The 12,164-nt window shown below is 56.4% G+C and overlaps 1 protein-coding gene across 1 annotated transcript in view; it reads left to right on the forward strand.

The window, feature by feature from the left end:
* The first annotated feature begins 364 nt into the window (after nucleotides 1–364).
* Nucleotides 365–12,164, forward strand: part of MAFF (MAF bZIP transcription factor F) — a 15,573-nt gene continuing 3,773 nt past the window's right edge. The window contains exon 1 of the mRNA XM_023222032.1: nucleotides 365–704. The gene's annotated coding sequence lies outside the window, so the exon portion shown is untranslated. The remainder of the gene's footprint in view (nucleotides 705–12,164) is intronic.

A 12,164-nucleotide genomic window follows, 5' to 3' on the forward strand; every position in this document is an offset into this window, starting at 1 on the left:
ATGGCAGGGGAGCGGAGGTAGGGCTGACATCAGGAGCGGTCTTTGGGCCGAGTCCTCTGCAGTCCCCATCTGACACCCACTGGAGGTGCAGAGTGGGCAGCTGGCTATGAGTCTGGAACTCAGAGAAGCTGTTCGCTCTGGAAATACACACCTGGGGCTCATAGTCATATAGATGTCATTTAAAGCCACGGGACTGGATGAGATCATTAAGGCAGAAGGTGTAGGTCGAAAGAAGAGGGCCAGGACCACTGACTGCAAAGTGAGCCAGTGACACCTACACCCACGGGGCTCTCGCGAGGTGTCACGTGAACGCACCCAACGAGCACTGGAACCAGAGCGGCCCCGGGGGCGGGGCAACCAGGGGGCGGGTCAGACGGGGGCTGGGCCGAGGGACCAGGCGGCCGCTCCTGGCCGGAGGGCGGCCGGGGCGGTGACGTCACCGCATGACTGGGTTTTTATGAATGAAAGGAATCCTGTGAGTGAGTAATTCCGGGAAGCTCGCCTTACAACTCCGCGCGGCCTCGGCCCCCTGCGCCGCCCTCCCCACAACAAAACTCAGCGCAGCGCTCCCGAGCGCCCGGTTCAGAGCGAGCTGCGGCTCAGAGCAGAGGGGAGACGGACCAGAGCGCGGGCCGGGACAGCGGCCGGGACAGCGGCGAGACGCGCGCGTGCGAGTGCGCCGGGCCAAGCGGGCCCAGAGGCGGGTGAGGAACGCGGGGCCAGGAGGGCGGTGCGCGGGACCCCGAGGCGGCAGGGTTTCCCGCCCCAGGACGCGCCTGGGGTGGGCGCCGGGGCCCGATCCGTCGGGGCTCCCGGGGCTCCATCGCCCGGACGGCTCGGGGCGGGGAGAAGGGAGCGGCCGTCCCGGCGACGCCGAGGACGGGGCCGAGGCCAGCTCGGCGGAGTGGGGGTGGAGACGGGGCCCCTTCCCGGGGCGCGGGCGGGGAGGCGGCGGCGCCGGGGAGGAAGGGGCAGCGCAGGCTGGCGATCTCCGCGTCCGCCCGGCGGGGGCGGGGGCGTTGTGCTCCTACGTGACTTCGGTGGGAACAGGCCCTGGCCCGGCGCCGGCGGGCGGTGCGTGCGCGGTTTGTTTACGTCTGAGGGCGGGCGGTCGGGCGTGTGTTCCCTGGCGGGCGGCCTGGGTATCCTGCCCGGTGCGTGCGTGCGCGGTGTACCTCGGGGGGCGTGTGTGCGTTGTGCTGTGTGTGCGCGTGTGTGCTTGTGTGTGCTTGTGTGTGCGTGTCCGCGCGCGCGCTCCCTGGGGCCTGTACACCAGCGGTGTGTACCTCGGAGAGGGCGTGCCTTGGGCTGGCCACCGGAGTAAACGCGGAACAAGGACCCGAGCGAAGGAAGCGGACCCATGCGTCTTCACACGGGGTCTGGGAATTCTGGCCCGGGCCTCCCCAGTCCTACTACCCAGGGCTGTCCGGTCCCCGCTCTCCCCGGAGTTTCCCAGGGCCTCCGCCACGTGACCCCAGTGTTTGTCCCCCGCCCAGAGCCGGTGCCCGCAGCCACAGGGTGGGGCAAGGTATCAAAGACCTCACCCAGCTGAGCTAGGAGTGAGGGGTGTGAGCCACCGCCGCTTGGCACCCTGGTGGATCTGGTAACAAAGTGAGTTGGAGCCCAGGTTCTTGTCCCCAGATTTTGGGGCTCCCTAGGGAGGGAAAACCCAACGTACTCTCGCCGTTCTTCCCAGGGTTGCCCATCCCCTCTGTCCCGTGAGAACAGGAAGGGCCAGAAAACCTTGACTGCAAAGGTGCGGGGCAGGGAGAGGACCACAGGCTTTCTCGCTAGTCCGGGTTCTGGAGGCTGTACCTGCTAGGTCTTGGAGGATGGGGTGGAGCGGGTTTCCGCCCTCCTGGTAGTTTCAGTTCACAAGTGGGACTAGTGAGATCAGACTGACCGACAGCTGGACGCTGGAAGCTAGCTGAGGCTCTGAGCCAGCCGGCAGACCCTGAGTCCTCACCCTGGGCCAGGCAGGGTCAGCTGGCAGTGGGGATAGGCCTCTGCAGGAAGGGTTAATGAGCGAGGGGTGGGGCCTGACCTAGCCACCACCTACCCACTTACCCAATAGCCCTGCAGAAAGCACCTGTTTGTTGTAACAGCCTGCAGGATGGGCTGGCGGCTAGAGATTCCTTGGTCTTAATCCACCCTCCCCCTCCACCCACCCACAGGCTACGGAATCGTGGGAGGGGAGCAATTGAACTTCCTAGTGTGAGGAACCAATGATCTTTTGACTTTGGATCTTTGAACCCTGGGTGAGCTCTGCTACAGCAGCTGGGACCCTCTGTGTTCCCATCTGCCACTGGAACTAGGTAACAGCCAGGATGGCAGGATGGTGGGTAGAAGGGGGAAGCCCTGGAAGTCTCTGCAGACAGCATATTTTCCAGGCAAATTGTGGAAGAGAAAGAGCCGACAGCCCCATGCCAGGAGCTGGGGGTACCCAAGAGTAGGTGGGGTTTGAGTCAGGGGGGTTGGGGCCACGAGCACAGGAACCAGACAGGCCCACCCTCAAAGCTGGGCAGGAAACATTCCAAAGTAGGGCCTGGGGTCAGGGGATGAGGGGAAGTGGCTGGTTGACTCAGTCCCAGATGGAAAGTTAGCATTGAGAGGTTTAACTTCCCATTGAATCACCCCGGGCCCTACATTGCCACTGGGCCCCTGCCCTGGACCAGATGCCAGGGATGAGATGAACAGACCAGATCCAGAGACTGCCCTCTGGGAGCTTACAGCTGAGCAGCGGACACAGAGTTGAAGAAAGATCCACAGAAGTAAATGCAAAACACAGCTGAGATGGGTGATGTGAGGGAGAAGTCACTGTGGTTTGAAAGTACATAACAGCGCTCTGACTTAGCCAGGGCAATCAAGGAAGGCTTCCCTGGGGAGGTGACTAGTGCACTGAGTCTGATAGAGTGGTGGTTGTCTGCGAAGCCCTTGAAGGCACTTCAGGGTCTCCAGGGCCCAGCACAGAGCCTGGAACACAATAGGTGCTTCTTGGATGTTTGCTGATTGAATGAATGAGCCCTGGATCCCTGTCCTCGAAGAGCTCCACAACATATGCAGAAAAAGGCCTGGGAACCCCAGAGAAACAGGAAGCCAGGGCAGAGGCTGGAGGAATCTTGAAGCAGTCTTCCAAAAGCGAGCAGATCCTTCAGGGCTCGGGCAACTTCCTCCCTCACACACACTGGCATGCACTGCCCGCTTGTCCCTTTGGGAAACATTCAGGGACAGTAGAATTTGCTATCTGTTCCTTCATTTGTTAGTATATGATCCTGGGAGAGAGTGGACAGGAACATGGTTGAGGCCTGAGGACCCTACTGTGTGGGCTTGCGGGGAGGCTGGCATTGCAGGGTTTTGAAATGGGCCAAGCACGGACAGGCTCGTGGGTTTGTGTCAGTAGTGATTCCTCTGACAGCTCTTGCGGGAGGATCAATGGTGGGGATTGGAGAGAGACGGCAAGGCAAGAGGCTGGTGAGCAGGCAGCTGTGGTCATGGTCCAGATGAAAGAGGAAGTGGTCTGTGGCTGTGCAGGTGGAGAAGAGGGCTAGTCTGATAGTTTGCGTCTCATGCCCCCACCTTCAGGAAGCCTTCACCACTTTCCTTTCCCTAGCTCCATTCTGCTGGTGGTCTTGGAGCTCTGAGCCAGAATCTGAAACTCTAAACTCGGAGATAGTCATCGTTGAAGGTACCTTAGACTTGGAGGAGGTTTGGCATATTGGGAAAACTAAGGCCCAGAGAGAGGGAGTGCTGTACCTGAAGCCACACAGCGAGTGTGAGAGGGTGCCAGAACTAGGGCTGGAACCCCAGGCCGTTGCTTCTCTGTGGTGCTGGGTTCTCCCAGCCTTGCTCCCCTTCCAGCAGGGAGGAGGCTCCAGCAGAGCTGGCTGCCAAGACCTAGGAAAACACATTTTTTCCCTCTGTCCTCACAGAGCAAGCAAAATGGCTCAGCAGCCAGAGAGGAGCCCACGCCAGCGGGTGGGCCTTCTACAGGATGTTTCTGGAGTGGACTGGTGGGGCCAGGGAGGGGGACGTTGGAGGGTTGTGGCTGCTGACTGGACAAGGCAGTTGTCAGTCCCTCAAGAGTCACCTCTCTCCTTATGCCTCCAGAAGACATGAACCTGCAGACCCTGGAGGTCTGCTGGCTTCCAAGGGAAGAAGCCAGGGAGAGGCGGTGGTGGCTGGAATAGAAGAGAGAGGACCCCTGAGTTCCAGTCCACCACTGCTACCAAACAGCGGCTTGGTTGCCTCTGGTGCCTAACAGGGGATTGGATCAGCTACTATTTCTCAGGCCCAGGGTCAGCCAGCCTGGCAAAGGCAGAGGACCCAGGCCCCTTGGCAGCCCCTGGCCTGGGGTTGGCTGCGGAAAGCCTGAGGTTACCAGAAAGTTCCCCCTTCTTGTGACTTTCCCTCTGTGATTGCCTGACTTTGCTGAGCTAGGACATTCCTGGGCAGACGTGGGTGCCTCAGCTGACATCCAGGATGCAGTTGAGGGGGCTGAGGCTGGGACAGGAGGGCATGGAGGAGTAGGGGAAGAGCAGGTTCAAAACCTTCCTAGCGCCTAAGGGTATTTCCAAACACAGCCAGCTTCCACTATTATCAAGGGTAGGAAATGGCTGATGGTTCCATCACTCTGTTCCATCTCTCGGGCCTGGTCTGGAGGCACTGTTGAGGATTCTGAGGCTGTGTCCAAGCTCAGGAGAAAACAGTTCTATGCTGAGAAAGACTCAGGGGCTGTGTCCTGCCTCACTGGGAATTGGTGCTGCGTGTGGTTAGTGATGTCTCTGTTGCTTGTGGATAGCGGGATGATGGCGAGATGAGGTGATCTTTCTTGCCTATGCCTCTTTTTTTTTTGTTTTTGAGACGGAGTCTTGCTCTGTGGCCCGGGCTGGAGTGCAGTGGCCGGATCTCAGCTCACTGCAAGCTCCGCCTCCCGGGTTTACGCTGTTCTCCTGCCTCAGCCTCCGGAGTAGCTGGGACTACAGACACCTGCCACCTCGCCTGGCTAGTTTTTTTTTGTATTTTTAGTAGAGACGGGGTTTCACCGTGTTAGCCAGGATGGTCTCGATCTCCTGACCTCGTGATCCACCCGTCTCGGCCTCCCAAAGTCCTGGGATTACAGGCTTGAGCCACCGCGCCCGGCCTTTTTTTTTTTTAAGACAGAGTCTTGCTCTGTTGCCCAGGCTGGAGTCTAGTGGCTTGTTCTTGGCTCACTGAAACCACCTCCCAAACTCAAGCAATTCTCCTGCCTCAGCCTCTCAAGTAGCTGGGACTATAGGTGTGCGTCACTACACCCAGCTAATTTTTGCATTTTTTTTTTTTTTTGGTAGAGACAGGATTTCACCATGTTGGCCAGGCTGTTCTTGAACTCCTGGCCTCAGATGATCTGTCCACCTTGGCCTCCCAAAGTGCTGGGATTACAGGCGTGCGCCACCATGCCCAGCCTTGCCTAAGCGTCTTACATTTTACATACTAAGATTATTATGATCATTACCACTTAGCAAGGAATCCAGGACACAGGAAAAATGACTTGTGCATGAGGCCAGGCTGTGCCTCTGAGGTTCTGTATCAGCCACAGCACCCAACGGGCAGTTGATTAACTTGCGTGGGGAGAGGCCTCCCTTCTCCCATTGGGTCTTTCTGTGTAGCTCAGGCGGCCCAAGCATCACTGCACGTGCCAGCTCCCCAAACGGCTGGCAAGGGGGCCTGGACACTTAGCTGTCACTTGCAAATCATATCCCTAGGGGGCCCAACACAAATCCCGGAGAATCAGAGCTGGGGTGGCCTTGGAAACCGGCAAATCCAGCTTCATCTTCACAGGGCTAGGGAAACAGGGCCCAGGGAGGTTGCCCTGCCAGGGCTACACAGGGAAGAGGTGAGTGGCTCCATGTGGCCTCAGGCCTGAATTCTATTATTATTATTATTATTATTAAGACGGAGTCTTACTCTGTCGCCCAGGCTGGAGTGCAGTGGCATAATCTCGGCTTATTGCAACCCCCACCTCCCAGGTTCTAAGCGATTCTCCTGCCTCAGCCTCTTGAGTAGCTGGGACTACAGGCATGCGCCACCAGGCCCAGCTAATTTTTTTTTATTTTTAGTAGAGACGGGGTTTCAACGTGTTAGCCAGGATGGTCTCAATTTCCTGACCTCGTGATCCGCCCGCCTTGGCCTCCAAAAGTGCTGGGATTACAGGCGTGAGCCACCTTGCCCGGCTATCTTTTTTTTTTTTTTTTTGAGATGGAGTTTCACTCTGTCGCCCAGGCTGGAGTGCAGTGGCACGATTTCAGCTCACTGCAAGCTCCACCTCCGGGTTCACGCCATTCTCCTGCCTCAGCCTCCCGAGTAGCTGGGACTACAGGCGCCCGCCACCATGCCTGGCTAATTTTTTTTTTTTTAAGAGGCGGGGTCTTGCTTTGTCACCCAGGGAGTGCAGTGGCAGGATCACAGCTCATTGCCGCCTTGAATTCCTGGGCTCAAGGGGTCCTCCTGCCTCAGCCTCCTGAGTAGCTGGGACCACAGGTGTGCACCACTGCACTCAGCTAATCTTTTTATTTTTTGGAGATGAAGTCTAGCCATCTTGCCCAGGTTGGTCTCGAACTCTCAGGCCTGAATTCTACCCCATGCTGGCTGTGTGAGCCTGGACTACTCTATTGCCCTCTCTGGGCATTACCTTAGGATTGGGCAAACCAGGGAGATGATGGTGTGAAGGGACCAGGGTTCAGTCCTGGGCCTTTGCTGATATTCACTCACACCTGTTGTGTGACTTCAAGCAAGTGATGCCCGTCTCTGGGTCTCTACTTCCCCTTGGGTAAAGTGAGGAGGCAGGACCTGATGGCCTCGAAGGGCCTTTCCTGCAGTTCCCTGTGTGACTGCTGCCAGCTGGGAGATGCTGAATCAGAGTGACACCCCAGTGGCTGGCTACAGGCCTGACCCCTCCGGGACAGACAGCAGTTCTAACCTCCCAGGTGCTCACTGACCTCTGCAGACTTGATTGCACCAAAACCCTGCGAGGCAGGTATTATTCTGATCCTTTAAATGGGAAAGTGGAGACCCAGAGAGATGAAGTGGCTCACCCCAGGTCACACAGCCTGAGAAAACAGAGATGGGACTTAAACCCAAGCTTGACTCCCACTCCAGTGCTCCTTTCCCTGTTTCCCAGGGAAAGGCGGGGTGCCTTTGGGCCCAAAGTCACGTGGATGGGATCCCCTCTGTTCTCTTCCCATTCTCCTAGCATCTTTACTGTCTCTGCCAATAGGCGCAAGGAAGCAGCTGGAGAGGAGGAAGAATTAGAGACAGGGCCAGGAGGTACTGAATGACGTTTCAGCTTGGAACTTGGTTTGGACACTGACGAGCTGGGTGATGGCGTCAGAGACTCCATCCATCCACCCTTCCATAGTGCCTGCTCTCTGCCAGGTCTTGAGATGGGTGGCCTCAAGCACCCAGAGCTGATTCAGCCTCTCCCTGTCTGATGGAGAGACAGCAAGGAAACACAACCCATTACACACAGGGGTAGGGGTGCCTAACAAGTCTTAGGGATCGGGGAGGGCTTCCTGGAGGAGGAGATGTCTACACCCAGGGCAAAAGGATGAGTAGGAGTCTGCCAAAGTAGAGGGGAGTAAGGGGAGAGAGATGTCATGGGGTGGGAGGTGGCTCAGAGGCAAGAAAGTGTGGGTGGGAGGAAGTGAAAGAAATGCTGTGTGGCTGGAGCAGAGTGGAGGTGGCAGTGGTGGGAAATGGGCGTGGGGCTGGACACACAGGGCCTGGGGCGCTGTGAGGGTAGGTCTGGACTCTGTCCTTAGGATAGTAGGGAACTATCTATCTATGGAACTAATTATCTATGGAAGGGTTTTGTTTTGTTTTGTTTTGTTTTGTTTGAGATGGAGTCTCACTCTACCGCCCAGGCTAGAGTGCAATGGCGTGATCTCGGCTCACTGCAAGCTCCGCCTCCCGGGTTCACATTGTTCTCCTGCCTCAGCCTCCTGAGTAGCTGGGACTACAGGCGCCCACCGCCATGCCCAGCTAACTTTTTTTGTATTTTTTCGTAGAGACAGGGTTTCACCGTGTTAGCCAGGATGGTCTCAAATCTCCTGACCTCGTGATCCGCCCGCCTCAGCCTCCAAAAGTGCTGGGATTACAGGCATAAGCCACCCTGCCCAGCTGAACCACGGAAGGTTTTAATCTGGTTGGTGGCATGGTCAGATTCACGTAGTGCAAAGATTGTCCAGCTGCTGTGTGGGGATGAGCTGAGGGCAGCAGGGAGGCGGCTGGGACCTCCCTAGGTGTGTGTAGGGCAGTGAGTGTGACCACTTAAGAGGCCTGCATTAGGTCGGGCGCAGTGGCTCACATCTATAATCCCAGCACTTCGGGAGGCCGAGGCAGGTGGATCACCTGAGGTTAGGAGTTCGAGACCAGCCTGACCAATATCATGAAACCCTGTCTCTACTAAAAATACAAAAAGTAGCTGGGCATGGTGGCAGGCGCCTGTAGTCCTAGCTATTCAGGAGGCTGAGGCAGAACGAATCTCTTGAACCCAGGAGGCGGGTGTTGCAGTAAGCTGAGATCCTGCCACTGCACTCCAGCCTAGGCGACAGAGCCAGACTCCATCTCAAAAAAAAAAAGGCCTGCATTGAAGGGTAGGATCAGTGAGGCTGACGTGTAAACGTCTCCAGATACTGTCTGAAAGGTCAGGTAGCCCACAGATCTCATACGACTTTTCCAGGTAGGATGGGAGTGCACAGAGGCCCCCAAGGAGAGCTAGGTGGGCAGCCAGGGCCTGCCTGAGCCCCCTAGGATTTGAAGTGCTAGGCAGGGAAACTGAAGCCAGAGCCCAGGCTAAGCCGGCATGTTCAGCAGTGGGGGTTGCAGCTCAGGGTTCACCCCAGGAAGCCACTGGTCTTCACCATGGATCCACACAGGGGTCTAAAGCTGCCTGGGTCCTGACCTGGCACTCTGGGTCCACCCAGCTACCCCCAGCGCAACCTGTGTGACTCCTAAGACTCTCCTGCTTAAGGGCCACAGTGGCTGCCCCATCAGGGGATCTCTGCAAGCATCAACTTCCTTCTGTCCCACTCCTTCCTTCCCTCTAAGCTGCCAGACCCCCTGACTGTGTGGGCTGGGAGGGACTGGGGAGTTTCCTGAGAAGCCCTGGACTGTCCCCACCTCGGCCTGAGTCACACTGAGAACTCAGCAAGGATTCCTTGAGCATCTACGAGGTGCCAGGCACTCTTCTAGGCACGGGGGAGGCCACGGTGAATGAGGTATAAGCTCTGCCCTCATGGAGCTGGCATTCTAATCGGAGGACTGGGAGGGACAACAGTGAACAAATACCCACCATATATGTAAGTGGTGATAATTACACATGAGAAAACCTGAAGTGGGGAAGGAACATGGGGAGTCTGTGTGTGTGTGTGTGTGTGCGTGTGCACGCGCGTGCACATGCGTGTCTGTGTATCAGGGGTTGCAAATTCTAAATTGAGTGAACATGAGATCTGAAGAGACCTGAGGGGGTGACAGAGCAAACTTTGTGGCTATCTAGGGAATAAAGATGCCAGCAGAGGCCATGAGTGGTGGCTCATGCCTATAATCCCAATACTTTGGGAGGCAGAGGCAGGCAGATCGCTTGAGCCCAGGAGTTCAAGATCAGCCTGGGCAACACGGTGAAACTCTGTCTGTACAAAAAGTACAAAAGGCCGGGCACGGTGGCTCATGCCTGTAATCCCAGCACTTTGGGAGGCCGAGACGGGCGGATCACGGTCAGGAGATCGAGACCATCCTGGCTAACACGGTGAAACCCCGTCTCTACTAAAAAATACAAAAAAAATTAGCCGGGCGAGGTGGCGGGCGCCTGTAGTCCCAGCTACTCGGGAGGCTGAGGCAAGAGAATGGAATGGCGTAAACCCGGGAGGTGGAGCTTGCAGTGAGCTGAGATCTGGCCACTGCACCCCAGCCTGGGAGATAGAGCCAGACTCCGTCTCAAAAAAAATAAAAAAGTACAAAAATTGGCCAGGCTTGGTGGCATGCACCTGTAGTTCCAGCTACTAGAGAGGCCGAGGTAGGGAGTTTGAGGTTGCAGTGAGCTTTGACCATGTCACTGCACTCCTGCCTATAACAGAGTGAGTGAGACCCTGTATTTAAAAAAAAAAAAAAAAAAAAACGAAAAACGAAAACAAAAAAATGCCATCAGAGGGACCAGTGCAAAGGCCCCGGAGAGGAGTATGCATCCTGTGTTGAGGAACAGCAGGTGTGGCTGAGGCAGAGGAAGCAAAGGGGAGCCAAGCAGGACTGAGGTCGGAGAGGGCATGCTGGGAAGCACTTTCTTTTCTTTTTTGAGATGGAGTCTCACTGTGTCATCCAGGCTGGAATGCAGTGGTGTGATCTTGGCTCACTGCAACCTCCACCTCCCGGGTTCAAGTGATTCTTCTGCCTCAGCCTCCTGAGTAGCTGGGACTACAGGCGCCCACCACCACGCCTGGCTAATTTTTGTATTTTTAGTAGAGATGGGGTTTCACCATGTTGGCCAGGCTGGTCTCGATCTCCTGACCTTGTGATCCACCCACCTTGGCCTCCCCAAAATGCTGGGATTACAGGTGTGAGCCACCGCGCCCGGCCACTGGGGATCACTTTCTGCAGCACATTGTGGGCCATGGTGACGACTCTGGCTTTACTCCAGTGAGCCGCGGGAAGGTCCTGAGAGAGGCGTGACATGAGCTGACTTAACACAGCTACCTGTGTCACCCAGGGGGAAAGTGAGGCACAGAGAGAGTGGCTAACCTACCAGAACCCCACAACTAGTGAGCGAGACCACCTCCAAAACGCCCCAGGTGTGTCTGGCACCAAGGTCCATGTACTTTCCATTTCTCCACCTTGTCCCTGGGAGACACCTCGGTCCTGCCAGAATGTGTCAGAGGCTGAGCCGACCTGTGAGGTCAGCCCTGCAGACAGCTCAAGGAACCAGGGCTTGGACCTGGCCTCCTGCCCTCTGCTGTCCACCAAACTGGGTAATGCTCTTTCCGATATGGCATGTGTTTATAGGATGCTACAGCTCAGATCACAAAACATCTTCCTTTGTTTTCTTTTTACTTTTTTTTTTTTTTTGAGATAAAGTCTCGCTCTGTCACCTAGGCTGGAGGGCAGTGGCGCAATCTCGGCTCACTGCAACCTCCACCTCCCAGGTTCAAGCAATTCTCCTGCCTCAGCCTCTCGAATAGCTGGGACTACAGGTGTGCACCACCACACCTGGCTAATTTTTGTATTTTTGGTAGAGATGGAGTTTCGCCATCTTGGCCAGGCTGGTCTCGAACTCCTGAACTCAGGTGATCTGCCCGCCTCAGCCTCCTAAAGTGCTGGGATTACAGGCGTGAGCCACTGCGCCCAGCCTATCTTCCTTCATTTTCCTTGGCTTCTTATCACCGCCCCCTCCCCTTGGAGACAGATGAGAAAACTCATGTTCACAAGGAATGGCGAAGTAGATCCTATCAGCTAGGGACAGAGTGGACTGCTGCTTTAAAGGGGCCTTTGGGAGTTGGTCCCCTTCTCCAGCCCAGAGCAATGACCACTGACACTCCACGAGTTTTATTCACCTTTGTCTCCCCATTACCAACTACATGTTTGGCAAAGAATAGCTGCTCAATAAATAGTTTTGAAGGAGCATGCGGCTGTCAGGCGTGTGGGAGGGGGGATTAGGAGATAAGAGGCCCTCAGTGGTCTAGGGATGGCTGCCCCATCTGCCTAGGGCATGCTGAGTTAGTGTGGGGCAGTCCCCAGGCAGCTGGGAAAGCTTTTCCAAAACAGAGGTCTAGATGAAGGAGGCCTGGGGAGAGAGGGGACTGGCTGATATTGTATCTTATGGGGTGCTGGACGGGCTTTATAAAAAGGCATTTACTGGCAGGGCGCAGTGGCTCAAGCCTGTAATCCCAGCACTTTGGGAGGCCGAGACGGGCGGATCACGAGGTCAGGAGATCGAGACCATCCTGGCTAACATGGTGAAACCCCGTCTCTACTAAAAAAATACAAAAAAACTAGCCGGGCGAGGTGGTGGGCGCCTGTAGTCCCAGCTACTTGGGAGGCTGAGGCAGGAGAATGGCGTCGCGTAAACCTGGGAGGCGGAACTTGCAGTGAGCCGAGATCCGGCCACTGCACTCCAGCCTGGGCGACAGAGCGAGACTCCG

Source organism: Piliocolobus tephrosceles, chromosome 19 (genome assembly GCF_002776525.5).
Source record: "Piliocolobus tephrosceles isolate RC106 chromosome 19, ASM277652v3, whole genome shotgun sequence".
Taxonomy (NCBI): domain Eukaryota; kingdom Metazoa; phylum Chordata; class Mammalia; order Primates; family Cercopithecidae; genus Piliocolobus; species Piliocolobus tephrosceles.